Raw genomic sequence first — 18,737 nt, forward strand, 5'->3', positions numbered from 1 at the left:
ACCCAAGGCCAAGGCCAAGGCCTGAAAACCTCAAGGCCAAGGCCAAGGCCAAGGCATTTCAATTGTACAATATATGGAAAAAAAAATTAGACAACAATGCTTAGGCGGCATACATGACACACAGGACCAAATGTATAAAAGGTGTGAGCGAGCAAAATTTTTTTACCCTTGTACATTTAAAACGAAAATAATTTCATGATAGATCATGTAGATTTAGACATAAAATTAAAATAAATATGTAGTTACCTTTGTACATTTAATTATTGTTCTAGGCGATTCACATTGCAATAATTATTATTACCAAGGTGATCTGATCCTGGCATGCCCATTCTCAACATATGTCTTTCTCCTCTACCTGGGACAGGGGAGGCAGAATGTTTTTTTTTTTTTTTTTGGGGGGGGGTCAAAGCAAAAAATGCACTTACAGTATAAGTCAAAATGAGAATTTTGGTGCAGTTCAGTAAAGCTTTTTTTAAGTGATTTCTAATTGATAAGACAGATATTTTGATTTAGGCTTTAATTTCCCGCTATAGAAGCATAGCGAGCAAGTGGTTTTGAAAAAAAAAAATCAATTTTGAAGTTGTAAAACTCGATTTTGGGTCAATTATGGTGCTAATCACTGTTAAAAGGGCATTCTTGCGAGATGTTGCAATAAGATGTAATAAGAAATGAAATTTAATTATTTCGAGCTGTTTTTGTAATCATGAAAAGGTGTGCATCTTACTAAACAAATTAACGCGAGCACAAAACACAAGCTGAAATTTTTACTGACCAGAAAAGGAAGCTATTCTGGATTGCATTTAGTGACTCATAAACAGGATACATAACTCACCAATCAAATAATGCGAGTGGAAAGCGCGAGCTCAAAAATTTGTAATATTCCGACCTAAAAACTAGACATACTAAGCATTTTATTGTGTAAATTGAATGCGAAGCTTACTTAACAATAATTTACGCAAGCACAATCCAAAATTTGTTGATTTTGAAACCTAAAATTTTGCTCTGTATGCCATGCTTGGCCCCTCAAAATTTTTGGCTCATCATGCCATTGATGCCATAGCCCATTTGGAAATGACGAAATTGAAGTTTGTGTTCAAGTTTACCGAATCTTTTCAGAATATCATTAAAACTTAAAACATTCTTGTTGGTCAAAGAAAATAATACAAGGAAAACCTAATGGAATAGAAATCAACCTTGTTATCATTCTTTAGAGTAAGCTATTTTTAAAGTATGAAAATTGTTGTCAAAATTGCAGTCAGATCTGTCAGAATTATTCCTGTCATAAAATCACTATAATCAGTGGCGTACCATTGGTCACGGCATTTGGGGGGCACCAGTAAAAACTTGGAATTGCCTAGTGAGCGCGCGAAGCGCGCCCAGTTGCCAGGTGACCTAATAGAGATATTTTTATAAGGACAGTGCCAATAAACGGACATGTATCTCACTAGTCAAATAATGCGAGCGCGAAGTGCGAGCTTAAAATTTTTGATATTAAAACCTAAAAAGGGACATTACAATCGATCTTTTGTAATCATGATACGTACCTGTCTCGCTAAATAATGCGAGCGCGAAGCGCGAACTGAGATTTTTGTAAATATTGACCCCAAACAGGAATATTTTAAGGACTATATTTTAGGAATCTTTTATCTATTAAGATTATACACATCTCACCATAGTCATCTAATTGGAGTGCCAATAAGTGCTTGCTGATTTTGTTAGAATTACATCTAAACATGCACATAAAGCACTTGTAATCATGATTAACATACCCATCTCACTAATCAAATCTTGCGAGCGCGAAGCGCGAGCTGAAAATTTCAGAAATTCAGACCTGAAGAGGGGCATTTTAAGGCTTGTTTGTAGGAATTCAAGAAGACCTTACGTAGTTCACTAACCAAATGATGCGAGCGCGAAGCGCGAGCTGAAATTTTTTGATATTTAGATCAGAAAACAGACAAAGGGACATTTTAAGGACTCATTCTAGGAATTGATGGAGAGCAGACATCTTTCACCAATCCACTACTGCGAACGTAAGCACGGACAGGAAATCTTTTATATTAAGACCTGAAAATGGGACAATCACTTAAAGTATTCATGAAAAAGAAGCATACTATTGTACATGTAAAAGAATAACTCGAAGTGCGAGGAAATATATTTGGTAGTTTGGTGTATATTGACTTGAAAACGGGAGGTTTTAGTATAACAGGATTATATATCTCGGTAAACAGACAATGGGAGCACCAGGAACAATGAAGGCATATGCCCTGAGCAAATTATGTTTCATTTATATGAAAAAAAAATGTTTCTTATGTAATGTAACATATCATAATTATAACATTATAATGAACATTAATGTCTTCTTACCCACTACGTTTCTCTTCCTTTCTCCCCTTTTCCTCCTTTTTTTAGTCAGCCGATGGGGGGGGGGGCATGTGCCCCCATGCCCCCCTGTAGTTACGCCACTGACTATAATCCTAATCATAATTATTATCATTATTATTGATATTGTCATTATCCTTATTAATCATGATTACACATATTACCAATAAATAATATTAATTTTCATCACTTCTCTTTGTTACATAATTATGTGATGATAATTGCAATTGATGGCACTGCAAAGTACACTTACTGCTTCTGCTGCTGCTGACTGGTAGTATTTAGTGTCATTAGATGTACAGAACAATTGAAACATTTATAATTACTTGTATAAAACAAATGAAAGTACAAAATACAAAATGCCTTGAAAAAGCCTTGAAAATGCCTTGAAAATGCCTTGAAATTTCAAGGCTCAAAATCCTCAAGGCCAAGGCCAAGGCCCTCTCAAGGCCAAGGCTTGAATGTTCAAGGCCAAGGCTTTGAAAAAATAGGCCTTAAGGCGCCTTAAGGCCAAGGCCGAGCATCAAGGCACTTATATTGTGAAGGACAAATTTCGATGTTGAATGTGGGTCAAAAATATTAATCTAAATTTGAATTTAAATGAATAAAAGTCAGAATCAACTCTAATAAAAAAATGTCGATTATTAAATGATTCGTCTAAAGGAACAAATCTGTATTATCTCATAGCTTTAATATTTAAATATTTGACATCTTTCAAAATTCTTCTTCTTATCATTTTTTCCAGAACAGTATTAAATAGAGACAGCGATATTCACACAGTGCAGGGATTATCTGTGGATAAATATGATAAAAACACATATCCAAGGTTTTTTTTTTCCAAAAGTCTAACGAACCCTACCGGATCCTCGTGTTCACAAATACAGTATTGAATTATTTGTAATGCACATGTTACATGAAAAGTAAACGAGTTGACATTGAAACTGTACGAAGGGTAATATAGGCTGGGTAGTTCCGATTCATTCGGCTGATCTCGGAGAAAATCATCAAATTTGAGCTTGAGAAATTGCATTTATTCATCTGCTCGGTACGTTTATGAATATGTGTACAATTCTATGGAATGTCTTAGTAGCGTTACAAATTTTACGACCTAGTATCTTATTCTTTCCATTTCTTTCACTGAACAGCTGAACTTTATACCCCCCCCCCCTTGTTATACATGTATGTTTTTTTTTTAAGTTTTAATCCCTTTCCCTCCCCCCTATGTCTGTTTGCTCGCTCCTTTGTGTTTTTATTTCTACGAAGGGCGTTAATCTGTGTTCCGGATGAGGGAGGGGGGGGGGGGGGGGGGCAAAAGAGAAAATAAAATGTCCAAAACCATAGTCGGACGAATACAGATGTTTGTGTGCAATGCGTATGTATTTGAATACCAAGCTTAATGGTTATATTATGTTTATTATGTTTAAAAACATATTTGCACTGCATGATTATACACTTTTCTAGTCATCCATTGTGTTGAAGGGAAGCGTCACATTATAACTAACATGCCCAAAGGACATCTAAAACAGAAGAAGAAAATAAAACAACATAATGAAACAAAGAGATGACAAAGAAATCAATAGAGGAACAGACTGGCGTAAATAAACGAACTGATTGACAGACCAATCATTTATGATGTGATATCATAAACATGATAAAGACCTGAATGATAAAACGAAAGCATTCTACGCTTTTCGTTATAAAAAGCAACAATATTCTTTTCTTAATGATGATAAATACATATTATTCTCTCTACCATCAATCAATACATCTCTTTCAAAATACTGTCATCTTCTTAGCTGTGTCTCTCTTTCTTTCTCCCTATCTCTCTTTTTCTGTCTCTCTCTCTCTCCCTCTCTCTTTATCAAATTTTCTCCTTGTCACACAAAATCTCCCATTCCTCTATCTCCTCCGCTCTCTTCGCTTATCACCCCTCCTGTGCCACAGTCAAATCGTCGAAATCGAGTCCAGACTTACCAAATTAATCACAATATTTTCAATGACACACAATGACGATTTGGAGTCGGGTTCGTTTTGGTGTGACTGTCTGGCACAACATGACATTCTAACTCGATTGTTTTCCATTCACCAATCCACTCTGCCCTGCAGGATTCTCTGTCTTTCTGTCAATTAATCTCAAAGTACACTGTGGACAGGCTAAACCCCGCTAACTAGAGGTTTCATCAGAAATTGATTTTACCTTTTGGGGCAGCTAATATGGGCCTGGGAACGTCCACTTAGCGCTGCTTCGGGAATGGCTCGCCAGAACTTTGATTCGGGAGGCAGTTGGCGTAATAATTCGGATCAGGGACGCGTTTCACAAAGATTTAAGTGTGGCTTCAGCGTCACGGTTAAATTTCAGTTGCGTGCGGTAACTGGTCACCGCATTAATCAGAACATGCGCGCGAATGCGAGTTGGTATTTAAGCATGTCACACCTACGTCTTTGTAAAACACCCCTGCATGCAGTGGTAAATGACCAAAATGTGTGTGTGTTTTTCGTCGCCATTCCAGAAGTGAGGTTTACAATGACGTGAATAAAGTAATCAGTGAGAAATATAAAGGCTTAAAGAATAAAATCAGTCTCATGGAAATAAGTTGCGAATGCCGAATTGAAATTTGTTTGATCCAAGAATAAGAGAAGAAAATATCGTATGAGAAAGGGGAAGCGGGAAGTTGAAGATCAAGGCGTGAAATCCAAAAGAGTGCAAGATAAACCCCCTGATATTAACAGCAAAAGTCAACAAATCGAAAAGAAAAGAACTTGATCTACCGCGCATTGTAGGAATCACGTAGTAAATCCAATTTGTTCCTCACCAGTACAAAACCATTCCATAAAAAATCCATAGAATATTTCCCTCGACGCATTCTAAGTCTTGATATTTGAGAAGACGAGATATGATAAACTGGAGTCTAAAATCGCTATCAAATGCATCATGACTTTCATCATTTATCTCGGGATCGCAATATGTGGAATAGTCGATTTTGATCGTAACTGTCCATAAATAAAAATCTTATTTCTAACCACTGAATATATCAAATATATTTACCTATGGGAATTCTGTACTATATGTGATGTATTTTCCTGCGTTCAATATCTCCATGAGCCTCCGTCTTAAGAGTTATGTGCCTTGGATTTAAAAGGGGAAAAACACAAAAACGTGGGATAACACAACATAAGACAGAACAGCTTATGGGTCATGGGTAGCAAATAATTCCGTATGTATGTTTATATTATATATATATATATATTTATTTACATATATATATTTTTTTTACATATATATATATATATATATATATGTGTGTGTGTGTGTGTGTATATATATATACATAACGGTCGTCACGTATCATCAGTATACTTCCGCCTTCTACTTGGTATCATGAAAGACAATAAGGCATACAGACATATTGAGAAAAAGGCATAATAATGTATTCATTGAATTTCTTTCACCAAGACAAACTGAATTGCATGCTCAACGGTACATTATATTAACCGACATGTTGTATGTAAGTTTGTCTAACAGTTTGTCTCATATACAGTTTATTAAGCATTTCGGAATACATACACGTTTGAAATATTTATTCCTTGAACTAAATGTCCCTTTCAATCCGATTTACATTATGCTACCGCCACTGCTATCTGGAGCAGACATATTTGGTAAAATTTCACTCAATATTTGAATTCGTCAGACGAAACAGACGTCATTATGTTATTCATGTTTAAAGGGGAATTTCACCCTGAAGAAAAGTTAGCTGTAAGTGTACAGGAAATATAATTCAAAAATAATCATGACGGTTTTAGGAAATCAATCAAAGATTAAGAAAGTTTCTATATATTTTTTTTATTTATAACGTCATAAACGAGCAGCTGTCCCATTTGTTAAAAAATCCATGAATTTCAATTCTTTAATAGATCATGACGAAAATTGTTGTTTTTCTTCTTTTAGGAGCGGTGTGATATAAGTGTCTGATGATGGACTGAATGTAACTAAAACTAATTCTATTTATTTCTTTTAAGAAAATGACATTTTTTTCACTACATGATAACCGGAGGAGCTCCTCGCATATGACGTCACAGATCAAAACATTGAAAGTTCCAATAACTTTTTAAATCTTCGATTGATTCTTCCCAATCCTTCACTATAGTACTTTTTTATTTTTTTCTGCTACTGTTGAAATAAACCTTTTTGTGAATGTATATTATGTTCACGCTGTATTACACGTGTTCAGAAGACAGACTAATCATTTATCGGGGACATGATCCTCGGATCCCCATTCAAACTCCAAAACACATACCCTTGACAGAATCCCTAACATAATCACGGGTTTACACAAGAGGTTATCCAAGAAATCAAAATATATTTACGCACCTATATATCTTGTACCTTGCCGTTGAAATGTCACAATATATTAAATTATATTATTGAAGTTGAAAATACCGGTGAAAAAGAAAGTTTTATGTTTCCTCAAGCACATCGGTGCTTGTCAAATAGGGATTTTACTTTCAAATATATTGCCAAAAAAGGGAAATAATGAATAAACTTTATATATCAAGAGAAGTTAATCGAAATGTTATTCACTGTGCTGGGTTGACAATTATGCAATAATTGTCATTAACTAACAATGGGTTGATTGAATTTTTGTTTTATTGACACAGGGGAAAACCTGGATGGGGCGTTGGGTAAAGCATCAAAAATCCAAACTAATCCGAATACATAAAGGAACTTTATTTCCCAGAAGGTTATAAACCCCCTTTTTTTGGGGGGGAGGGCGAGTTCGGGCTTTTAAAAGATGATTTTATAGAAAGGAGACAAAGGGAGATAAAACCATCAATGTGTGTGTGAGGGTGTGAGGGGGTGGATGTTTCCGTGTGTATAAACGTATGAGAGTGAGGGATGGAGACTGGAGTAGCTTTGTTTTATCTTTATCATGTTTATGTTGGTTGTATAGGGCATTATACAGGCGTCGAATAATGTGTAATATCTTTAGCGGTGGAGGGGTGAGGGAAGTGGACTAGAGTTGTTACCGAAAGGTGAAGATCCTAATTACCAATATGGGTGTGTTCCTATGTGTAAGATCACAACGCCCCGTATCGGCGATGATGTTTTATCGACTCTTCTTTCTTAGAGTACAGCTGAACCTATCTACTGAAGATGTCAACTCATCCCCCTGAGGCGACATGGTGTCCATGTGGCAATGATAACCTTAACGGGAATGGCTCGACCTTGGGGCAAGATTTTCGTTATATTTTTGAGTTGCGGGGAAAGCAAAAGCAAGTACGTGTAATGTCTGATTTCTAATGCGCACTAAAAGGAAAATCCCGTGTTCTTCGATCAGACTTATTTTTCTACTTTACCTATAAATGGGAATTTTATTAAAGAAAGAAGGGTAACAAATGTTCGCTCATTGTATGAATCATGGTATAACCATACTAAAAGCAAAATTCCCAGCCCGACTTATTTTGTCCTTGCTTTTATAGGGGATATTGTTTTAACAAAATAAAAGAAAAAGAAAATGTTCGTCAGACACGTAAGATGAACCTAGGAGTCATTACATTTTTTCCTCTTGGCAATAACGTCAGTGATTTTTTTTCCAACTATAGGTCCTTGGAGGAATATTTCTTTAAAGGTAACAATCATGATAATTGCTTATTAAGAAAGTATCTTTCTTGTCCCATGACATTTGCTCCGGTGATAATTGCTCTGATGGAAAATGTGCACGTTATAAGCCAAACATAAAAGCTTACCTCAAAGACTAAATAAACCCTATAATCCTTATCTTTTGATTATTCTGAACCAAAAACTCTATAACAATCGTAACTAAAACCTTACTGGAAATTCCTTTTCAGTGAAAGGTTAGAACTACCCGCATACATTCGTTATTCCGAAGCTTCGTTATTCCGAAGGTTCGGATATTCCGAAGGTTCGTTATTCCGAAGGTTCGTAATTCCGAAGGTTCGTTAGTCCGAAAACAAAGTGAGGTTCGTAATTCCGAAGGTTCGTTAATCCGAAAACGAAATGAGGTTCGTAATTCCAAAGGTTCGTTAGTCCAAAAACGTAATGATTAACGAACCTTATTTCGTTTTCAGATTAACGAACCTTCGGAATTAAGAACCTTCGGAACATCGAACCTTCGGAATAACGCCACAAATGTTCGGATTAACGAACCCTTTTACGTTTTTGATTAACGAACATCGAGGATTAGGCAGTTTACGTGTTTCGGAATTACGAATCTCCGGAATTACGAAGTGTAACCAGAACTACCCTAACGGATATTTGATTTGACTAAATAGATTAAAATTACTCGAACGCCTCTGGCAGTTTCGCCTGCATTTCATGTAAAAGGGCTGTACATATTTTTATGATATTGAAATAAAACATTGCCTCTTAGTTTTTCATTCATCCTTTGAATATATCAAGGGTCACTACCTTGGATTACATGATGAGTTGCCTTTGACAATTATATTGGGGCCCTTTTTTGTCTTTGCCCATTCCTTCAGTTGGTTATTGTCTTTTTTATTGAGACTGGGTGGTAATGTTGCACGAGTGATGATCAAAGCGCTCAGCGTAAAAAGCAGGTCACAGGCACCTCGTGGCGCCTTAATTCCATTCACATCATACACTGAACTACATCGAAGCACCCCTTTTAATTATTTCTCATAACATGGCGTGTTTATCATGCCTTCAAGTAACACTGTTTGTGGGATTATAGAGAATGAAAGAAAAGAGGATGCTCCCTATCTCCGGTGCCTAGAGGCGCACCTGTTACTGGAACAGGAAGGTGCAATGTGATACAATAGGGGACCAGTGAACAGGCTAACAGGATGTGTGTTTCAACTGTTGTTCTAATCGATGTCCGTTATGTACGCTACTGATATTAATGCTAGTACAAGGGTGACGGACTTGTTTAATCAGACATAGCTCGAATTGTGATGTTCAAATCTCTAAAATGTACATTTTATGTACTACAGTATCATAGTCTACTTTCCAGAGACCATTTCCTCATTGCTGCAAAACTTCATGTCAAAATTAGATCAAGGGAACGCATTACATAATTATAGTGTTGGTAATATTATTCCTCTAAACCACTGTAAACGTTAAGATGGTATTAAGTGACAAATTTGTTTTACATGCAGCGAAGCGACGCCAGTGATGATCATACATCTTAAAGGTTTCTCCTATGCTGATTGTTGTTCAATATAGTAACACTTTTCGTTTCACAGTTCCCTTCCTAATTGGGCCAGCAATGCGCAATACTGGAATTAATATAGCACTCAATATGAATGTCTACCTAGAAAAAAAATATTTACATTAAATCTGTCGACCTCTCTCGGCGTATGGATCATTTAAAGAAAAAAAATTGCTACAAGTGTGATGAAAGAAATTCGAGGAGAAAGAGAAGGAAATTCTGTTTTAGAAGCAAGCTGATATCCTGGTTCACCCTGACCACTAAACTTAGTCAAAAGAATGATCTGTGAAAATGGTCAACATGATATTCAAATATGATTCACACTACTGACCATTTACCACATCAAAAGACTGGCTTTTAAAAATTCATGTTTAAAAATCCCATGGATACCTAGTGTATGATCTAAGCGGATGCTGTAGCTCTGAGCCTGATGCAATAACGCGAAACGTCAGAAATGCGTCTGATGCGGAAGACAACGCACAGTGTGTGTGTGTGTGTATTTGAGTTTTGTCAGACGTGTATCAATCAGATATGATTATTTACGTCTGGGACCGACCTTTAACGTCACCATCCGAAAGACGTGACCAGGGCTCGAACCTCGAACCTTTGCATCAATTTGTAACTTCCCCACAGCTTGGATTACAGGCGCACGCCACAACGCCCAGATATAAGAGCCACTGCTCGTAGTCTTCCGCAACAGACGTATTTATGACGTATAGCGCAACATCGAAGATAAAGCTGAAGACTCCGCCGAGGATACACCCCGCGCCTCACCAAATACCCCTGCCACTCCTCCATCTTCCTAATGCCTTCCGGTTAGGAGGGTTATAGGGTTAGCGGGTTCTTTATCGTAAGGAAGGTTATATAGGGTGGTTCATCATCTTCATTAGGCTGACAGACGAGGAGAGTATTAACCTCTTCAACGGCTGACCTATAGAATGAATGAATTTCGTGACAAATCCACGTAAAGGGTAATAAAAGGAAGATAATCCCATGCATTACCCCCTTTGGAGAGCCATTTAATTGGAGTCTTACTTCTTTTTTCCAACTTTATTTCATCACCATTCGTCTATATCCCCACTGATCTTCCACCTGAACACTTAAAATACTCATCTTTCGTAGTGAACAGCTAAATATCTGTCCTTTGGCTTGCTTCCATCTTATTTCCAGTTCCTGACTCCCCTCTTTTTCATGTTTTATATAATTAATCGACCTTCATAATTATCATCATAACCATCACCCTCCTACACATCATCATCATCACCACAACCACCTCACCTCCACCATCATCATCAAGAACGGTCAAAGACTCCACCTAGTTCCCTTTGAGTTGATAAGTGGCCATGTCCCCTTTTTGACGAATTCATGTCTCGCCCCAATTGCAAGGACTCGGTGGGGGAATAGGGATCAGATATTAATCAAGACAGTTATATTTTCATTGTAGTTATGTTAAAACAATTTTGTTAACATTGTTATTAGTTAGATCAAATATATACGGTGTATTATATTTCATTCAACCCCCCCCCAAAAAAAAAATGTTGGTTTTCGTTATCAATTATTTTGGAATAAAACTACACAAATGCGAATATTCTAAGCAACGCTACCTCGCACGATAATGCAATCAAATGACACTAACACAGTAACTTAATATTTCAACTTTGTATGATGAGCATAAATCTAAACCAATTCCATGGATGCCAAAATGTTGCTCTTCAGAGATCAAGCAGTAGATGTTTTAAACGTCGAAGCCTTAAAACTCTTTAAGGAATCCTTTCAAGTTATAGTTGTATTCGATTGATTACGTTGTCACGCGAGAGAACCCACAAAAAACAATAATTAAAATGACCATTTAGCCAAATCCCTCAGATTATTCTTAAAGATTCCTTACATAATATTTTTTTATCATCTTGTTTTCTTTTAATTGACGTTTCTGCATATGTCATCTACTTTCTCTAAAGGTTAATGACTTCTTTTTTCTAGTTTTTTTTCTGTGCAACTGGGGTAAGTATGGGTGTGCGTCCTTCTACATCATTTTTCCTTCTCTTTTCCCTTCATCCAACTCAATCCCTCTTCTTATCCCCTCCCCTTTCTGCTTTCTTGAGTTTGCAAATATTAAAGATTATATTGATAAGGTATTTTAAGTGTACGATCTTCGCAAGGCATTAGACATTTATAATATACATGATATATAAATGAGATTTCAAAACAGCAAGGATCAACGAGGTTTTATCAATACTAAAATAGGTATTTCAAGCATATTCATGATTTTTAATAAAAGACTAACATGGGAATTCATCGCTAGGCCCTTTATAAGTTAATGACAGAAAATTGCCTAAGTGAGGAAGATCCTCTTTTGGGGTAAAATTTTTTTATTAATCAATAAAATATGACAGATGAATCTTTGCTTTTTACAATCAGCATGATTAGAACGGGAGTAAAAGAACCCTCCCCGCAGTAGATTCGTGGGATAAACGGAGTAGGGGCCGTTCTCGCAATGTTAACCATTTTCTCCCGATTCTTCTTATTCCATTCATCGTTTATTTTTTCTCCCACAGTTTTTTTTTTTTTTTTTTTTTTTTTTTTTTTTTTTTTTTTTTTTTTTTTTTTTTTTTTTTTTTTTTTTTTAATTATATTTTTATTGGAAAATCATCGAGGATCACAATATATACAAACAATTTTTACATGATTAGAAAACAAAATCAAGGCAGAATAATAGCAAAATGGTGCATTGATCAAAAGCGAAGTTCCGAGACAGAAAAGGATGGCCAGTGTACAGACCTTAGTTTACAAACCTCCAGAAAGTCACTATTTCACTGACATCGAAGACCTACAAAAAACAGGTAAACAACGCGCAGCTATGGCCGGAATAAACAAAGTCGAACGGCAGGGCGATTCATGTAAAAATACAAATTGCCTTCCACCGCCAACACCCAGGCACCCCCCCCCCCAACTGTCTCTCTCTCTCTCTCTCTCTCTCGCACTTTCTCCTTTCAACCCCCCCCCCGAGGCATTACAATTTTTCATCACTTCCACGTACACCGCACCAACAACATAGAGTAAACCAATAAATCGCTCCACCACTCGACCCCGTTCAGTCCAGCCCATTCAATATGCGAAGTCTACAAATACATGTGTACATTCTAAAAATTGTTCACCGACCGAAAACAATGGTGGGAATTGTAGGTCAGGAGGTCACGCGCAAACGCTCGGAGTTCGCCCTTGAGGTAAACGAGAGTTTACATAATAGCAGTACATACAAGTAAATGAACATATACATGCAGAACTATCAGTATCATGGGAATAGGCAAACATTAGATGTGGCATTTTTATACAAAAACTGAAATAAAAAGACACTTTTAAGCAGAATACGTATTAATTTTAGGTTTACACAGGGGATTGCAAGGGAAAATTAAATCTCAAAGCGCCATTTCTTAAAGTGAGCAGTTAGTTTGTTTTTCTTCTTTGCCAAGTAAAATTCAACTTCTTTCTGTTTTTTAACAAGGGACCTGAAAGCTGATGAATTGGGAAGATGGTTCTTGAATTTGCAAATGAAAATGTGGTATTTCAATAACAAAAATAAATATGAAATGAATTTGTCATTACAGATTCCAAATAGTTTTTCAAAGTTGGTTACAATAATGACAGATTTGTTTTTCTGAGAAATTATAGCAAGAAGGTTCTGCCAAACTGGGGTAACCAATTCACATTCACAAAAAAGGTGGACCATTGTTTCCTCCTTTTTATTACATAGGGAGCAATTAGGTGAATCTTTTCGTTTAATCTTATAAAGAAAATCGTTTAATGCAATTGCTTTGTGGAAAATCTTGAAGTAAAATGACCTTAATTTGGTATCAATAGTGCACAAGAAATTAGTATTGTGGACCTTTCCCCAGTCAATACCAACTGGTACAGGTAAATTTTCATTCCAAAAAGCATATCTTTTGTTTGGAGTGTGAGAACCAAGCAATAATTTGTAAGTATTTCTGGGGACTTTTTTAGTGTTTACTAGCTTATGGACAATTGTTTCATGGACACCAACCATATCAGGATCAAAATTCTTCATCCACTCTTCTGGTATATTTTTAATTAAAAAATTAAATTTCCTCCTGTCTGTAGCAGGGATATCAAAATCTAATATAAGTTCTTCAAATAATTTATGGCCAGGTAGAGGTGGATCAAATAAATCAGATACTGTCAAAACGTTTTTACTATACCAACATGGATAGAATAAATGAGATTTAGATTTAGACCGAATTGATCTATTATACCACAGAATTTGACAAGCGCCTAATTCAGAAAACTTTTTGTCATAAAATTCAATAGTAGCTTCTTCTCTAAAAATGTACCAACTTCTTAAAGATTCAGCTAGTTGAATATTACCCAAGGAATTTAATACACTCTCAGGAGCATGAGTTTCCCACAGAAATTGAACATTTTGGTTAAACTTTTCCAAACACGACACTTCAATATGTTTCCATGGAGCATCAAAATCATCATCTAGTAATAATTTCACCCAAACAAGTTTTTGAGCAGTTGCAAAGGAAAGGGGGTCAACCATCTTGAGACCTCCTTGAATATAATCATTACACATTATCTTTCTCTGTATTCTATCTTTACCTCCATTCCAAATAAACTTAAAAAACAATTTATTCAATGTTTTAAAAAAGGAACAGGGTAATTTAATAGAGAGAACCGAAAATAGATATATTAATTGTGGTAACACGAGGGTTTTGATAACACAAACTCTGCCAATTAATGAAAGGTTTCTCATTCTCCAGCAGTCTAAAGTTTGCTCCAATTTTTTCAATTTCTCCTTGTAGTTCAGATCATAAATTAAGGAAACATTCAGACAAAAAGTAATTCCAAGACACTTAAATTGAGAGTTCTTCCACGAAATACCACAATCTGCATAAGGGAAAACTTGATTCCCACAGTTTTTTTTAATAATTCATCCAGTTATAAGTCACTATACGTGAAAAATATACAAGCATCTTCGTTGTGATTTATCCCCCCCCCTACCATTGCTATCTTTGAGTGATAAGGTTGTCACGGAATGACATTTTTAAAAATCCAAATATGGAGGCATGTAAGTTTCACTTATTTTTCACAAAACAGTTATGCACAACAAATACTGAGTGACGTGCAAATGAGATATTTGATGATGTCCCTCACTCACCATCCTTTTTGTTTTTTATGGTTTGAATTATGCAATATTTCATTTTGTAGGTATTTGACAAACTTTAAAGGACAAGTCCACCCCAACAAGAACTTGATTTGAAGAAAAAGAGAAAAATTCAACAAGCATAACACTGAAAATTTCATCAAAATCGGATCATAAATAAGAAAGTTATGACATTTTAAAATTTCGCTTCAATTCACAAAACAACATCTCGGTCGGTATGCAAATGAGGGAACTGATGACATCTCTCACTCACTATTTCTTTTGTATTTTATTTTATGAAATATGAAATATTTTGATTTTCTCGTCATTGTCATGTGAAAGTTTCATTCCTCCCTAAACACGTGGAATTCCATTATTTAAACATTTTGTGCTTCAGGCAAGGAGGTCCTAATCGTCAAATTCGTAAAAATTGAAATATTGTATAATTCAAACAATAAAAAACAAAAGAAATAGTGAGTGACGTCATCGACTCTCTCATTTGGATCTAACTGGCTCGTTCATATAACTATTTTGTTAAAAATAAGCGAAACTTTGAAATGTCATAACATTCTTATTTTACATCGGATTTTGATGAAATTTTCAGCATTGTGCTCGTCTGATTTTTCTCTGTTGATTCAAATCAACATTTTTCGGAGGTGGACTTGACCTTTAATGAACAATAAATTGTTCAGGGAGGCATAAATGTTTGTTTCACATGACAATGGGAAAAATTAAAACATTTCATATTTCATATAATAAAATACAAAAGAAATAGTGAGTGGGTGACGCCATGAGTCTCCTCATTTGCATAACGACCAGGATATGCACATAAAGTTCAAAATATTTTTAAAATGTAGCAAAACTTTAGAATGAATACATAAATAAATCTTTATTATTTTACACATTAAGTGTTATGCTCGTTGGACCTTCCCCTTTTGATTCAAATAAACATTTTTTTTATTGGGGTGGGGCTGTCCTTTAATTTGACATCTTCTACAGACAGCAATAACGGCATCAACTTATAGTACAATATTTCATATTAATGTGTTGTGTTTATGACATGAATATATTTCTCTTTGAAAGCGGAGATATTAATTCAAATTCTGATCATGATACTGATAATATTAAGAATAACAATAATGTGATTAATATGAAGACAGAAAATAAAAAAGAAAGTGATTAAAAGGATCTTAGGAAGGAGGATGACTAAAAGAAGATATTAAGAATATAAGATTCAATTCTTTTCAATTTATTAATAATTCATAACATGCAAAGTAGATATATACAATAGAATGTGAAAAGGGAATCACAACAAAAGCCTATGGCTTGCCAAACAGTGATCCCCTTTCATACAGAATATACAATATGGCATGATAAATCAAGAAGTTATAAGAACAATAAAAACTACAATAGGCCAATTACAACCAAACAACAAACAGAAGAAAACAAAAACAACCACAAGAAACAAACTGTTGCACAGGTTCTGTAGAATCAATACGCAGATAAAGTATTTTTTTATGTGGATTTAAGAATAGATTTTGAATATACATTTTTCTATTTCCCATGCAAGAGCATTCCATATCTCAATACATTCAAAGATGATGGAGTACGCTGTGTGAGATATATGCGACAGTGTGGCAAGATAGCGTTATTCATATAACGTGTATTTAATAAATGCTTGAACTATAACAATAAATAGATAAATAAATAAACAGATACCTAAATAGATAAATAAATAAATAGATAACTAAATAGATAACTAAATAGATAAATAAATAAACAGATAACTAAATAGATAAATAAATAAATGAATAAATAAATAAACGAATATAGTAACAACTATATAACAAGACGAAGAAGAGAAAGTGTCAATTACAAATAATTATATCCGCATTGATGTTGAAGGTATGTTTCGCAGAGCTCATAGACATGCAACAAAGGTTATGAAATTTCATGAAAAATAGCCAGCATTCCCCGTATTTTTACAATAATAAATGAGGGCGAGGTCGATTAAAATTAATATTATTCCTATGACAATTCACTCACCTCGTTCTTATGAAAATGATCAGAATGTCCAGGCCTCAGGATCTCCAGTTGCACAATGTTTCTGTAATGAAAAATGCATTGCGTTGACATAAGAAACAGAAAATCATGGCGCGGACACACGTATTGTCATAATTGTCCTGTCATCCAGAGTATAACATTTCATCAGACTTTCGCCACATGAAACCAATTTTTATTAAAGAATTGACATAATGTCTGTCTTGTAGATTGAATATAAAACACCGTCGTCTAACAAACGCTCGTCTTTCACAACATTCATGAATTCTATTGAGAATTCATTTTTGAACGAAGAAATTCATTGGCTCAAAGTTTGTTCTCACCATGAAATTACTGGATGTAATGGTGAATAGTTGCGCCAGATTCGTTTTCTCTGACCTGCTGAGGTAGTCAATGAAAATAAATGAGCCGTGTGCCACTGGTCTTTAGTTTAATTTTATCCTCATACCATCCCGGTATATGGTAATAACCAGTTACGAGATTAGGAGATTAGGTATCACAACGGCAACGCGTTATGTTTACTTTACAGCTATAATCCGTTCACTGTCCCTGTCTAATTTTGTTTTATTGATTTTTGAAATCAATACTTGTTAGACAGATCAACAGAGCGTCGCAAAGGTTAGGGGTCTGAGAAGAATGCGCCCACCAAACTCCTGTCTATCGCACCTCCTTCAAAGCTGGGCGAAATGAGCCGTGCGCCACTGGTCTTCGTGCAATCCTCAGAACTATCCGGCTGCGAAAGCGTTCCAAGTGGTTTTGCTATAGTCTTCTAGTTGTATCCATGGTGATGGTGTTAATGAAATAAAGAGACGATCAATTGCATTCCGGTCTAAGTATCAAATAAAAGTGTCATAAAGTCATTGATCCTATCCATGACAAAGCACAAATAGCTTCATGAATGTTACCAGGTCATAAACTACAAACACCTTGTCTATCTGCAAGCTATAAGTCACGATTAACAAAAGGTATACAAGGGGCGATGTCAGGGTGGCATTTCATCAAACTGTTATGAAGTTAACGATGAATTTACGTGCGACTGGTGGTCAGTTCTTGGATTGACATATCCTTATTGTTTCTGTAAGCATTTTTCATTAATTCTTGTCATCAACAAAAAAATCAAAATATTTTATAAGTCTCCATTTTAACTTAAGCTTATACATGGTAATCAATAATAATTGAGAACCCGACTTGCCAACCAAGAAAACGTCGCCAGTAATTCGTAAAGTCGTTCGTAAGTTCCGAACAGCTTCATGAAAAAAGGCTACCCTGGTTAGGTGTGTGAAGTATTCTAATACAATGTTTATCATCAAATAATTGAATTCATGCAGGTGTTTCGAAATGGTGCAATATTCAAGCGTGTTGTTTACAAAGTTGCACAATTGTGTTGTTATTCTCCAGACAAACCCATAAAGGAATCGCATTAAAGTCATTATTGACATGATTGAAGGTCATTGAAATAGCTGCTCCAGAAGTTTACCGGTTCTTTGTGACGGGGTGAAACTTGGCCAACCGGAAAATAGAATTTTTGTATATTCTATTATCTTTATCTGCAGAATTAAATATTCAATGTTCACTCATCTATCATCGATATATGCACTCATAGTAAAAGAAATGTTCAGTTTTGCTTTCTCGCTTCTAATTTACTCATTGGCATATATAGGCCCTATACATTTATTGAGTGTTTATACATCTCTCCGTCTTTTCTTTCGAAATGGACTGCGCTACAATACATGACTGTAGTTATGTTATTTATGTTTACGGAGAGAGATAGGGGGAGGGGGGGGAACAATAAGAGATAGCCAAGAGATTCAGGGACAATGTCATAACTAGAAAACCTCTTCGGGGAGAGGGGGGGGGGGGGGGGGTAAAGAGGCTGTGAGTATGATCACGGAGGACTATGGGGGTTAGACCACTGACCTAGCATGAGTATATACATACATGTCTGTGGT

The 18,737-nt window shown here is 35.5% G+C and overlaps 1 protein-coding gene across 2 annotated transcripts in view; it reads right to left on the reverse strand.

The window, feature by feature from the left end:
• LOC121407416 (thyrotropin-releasing hormone receptor-like) overlaps positions 1-18,737 on the reverse strand; it is a 106,220-nt gene that overhangs the window by 61,171 nt on the left and 26,312 nt on the right. The window contains exons 1-3 of one of the 2 annotated variants that reach the window (XM_041598480.1): positions 17,112-17,723; positions 16,774-16,834; positions 5,426-5,505 (exon numbers count right to left, since the gene is read on the reverse strand). The gene's annotated coding sequence lies outside the window, so the exon portion shown is untranslated. Of the gene's footprint in view, positions 1-5,425; positions 5,506-16,773; positions 16,835-17,111; positions 17,724-18,737 lie in introns of those variants that run through there. The other variant, XM_041598482.1, reaches the window with a different exon arrangement.

The sequence above is a fragment of the Lytechinus variegatus genome, chromosome 2, assembly GCF_018143015.1.
Source record: "Lytechinus variegatus isolate NC3 chromosome 2, Lvar_3.0, whole genome shotgun sequence".
In the NCBI taxonomy this organism is placed as follows: domain Eukaryota; kingdom Metazoa; phylum Echinodermata; class Echinoidea; order Temnopleuroida; family Toxopneustidae; genus Lytechinus; species Lytechinus variegatus.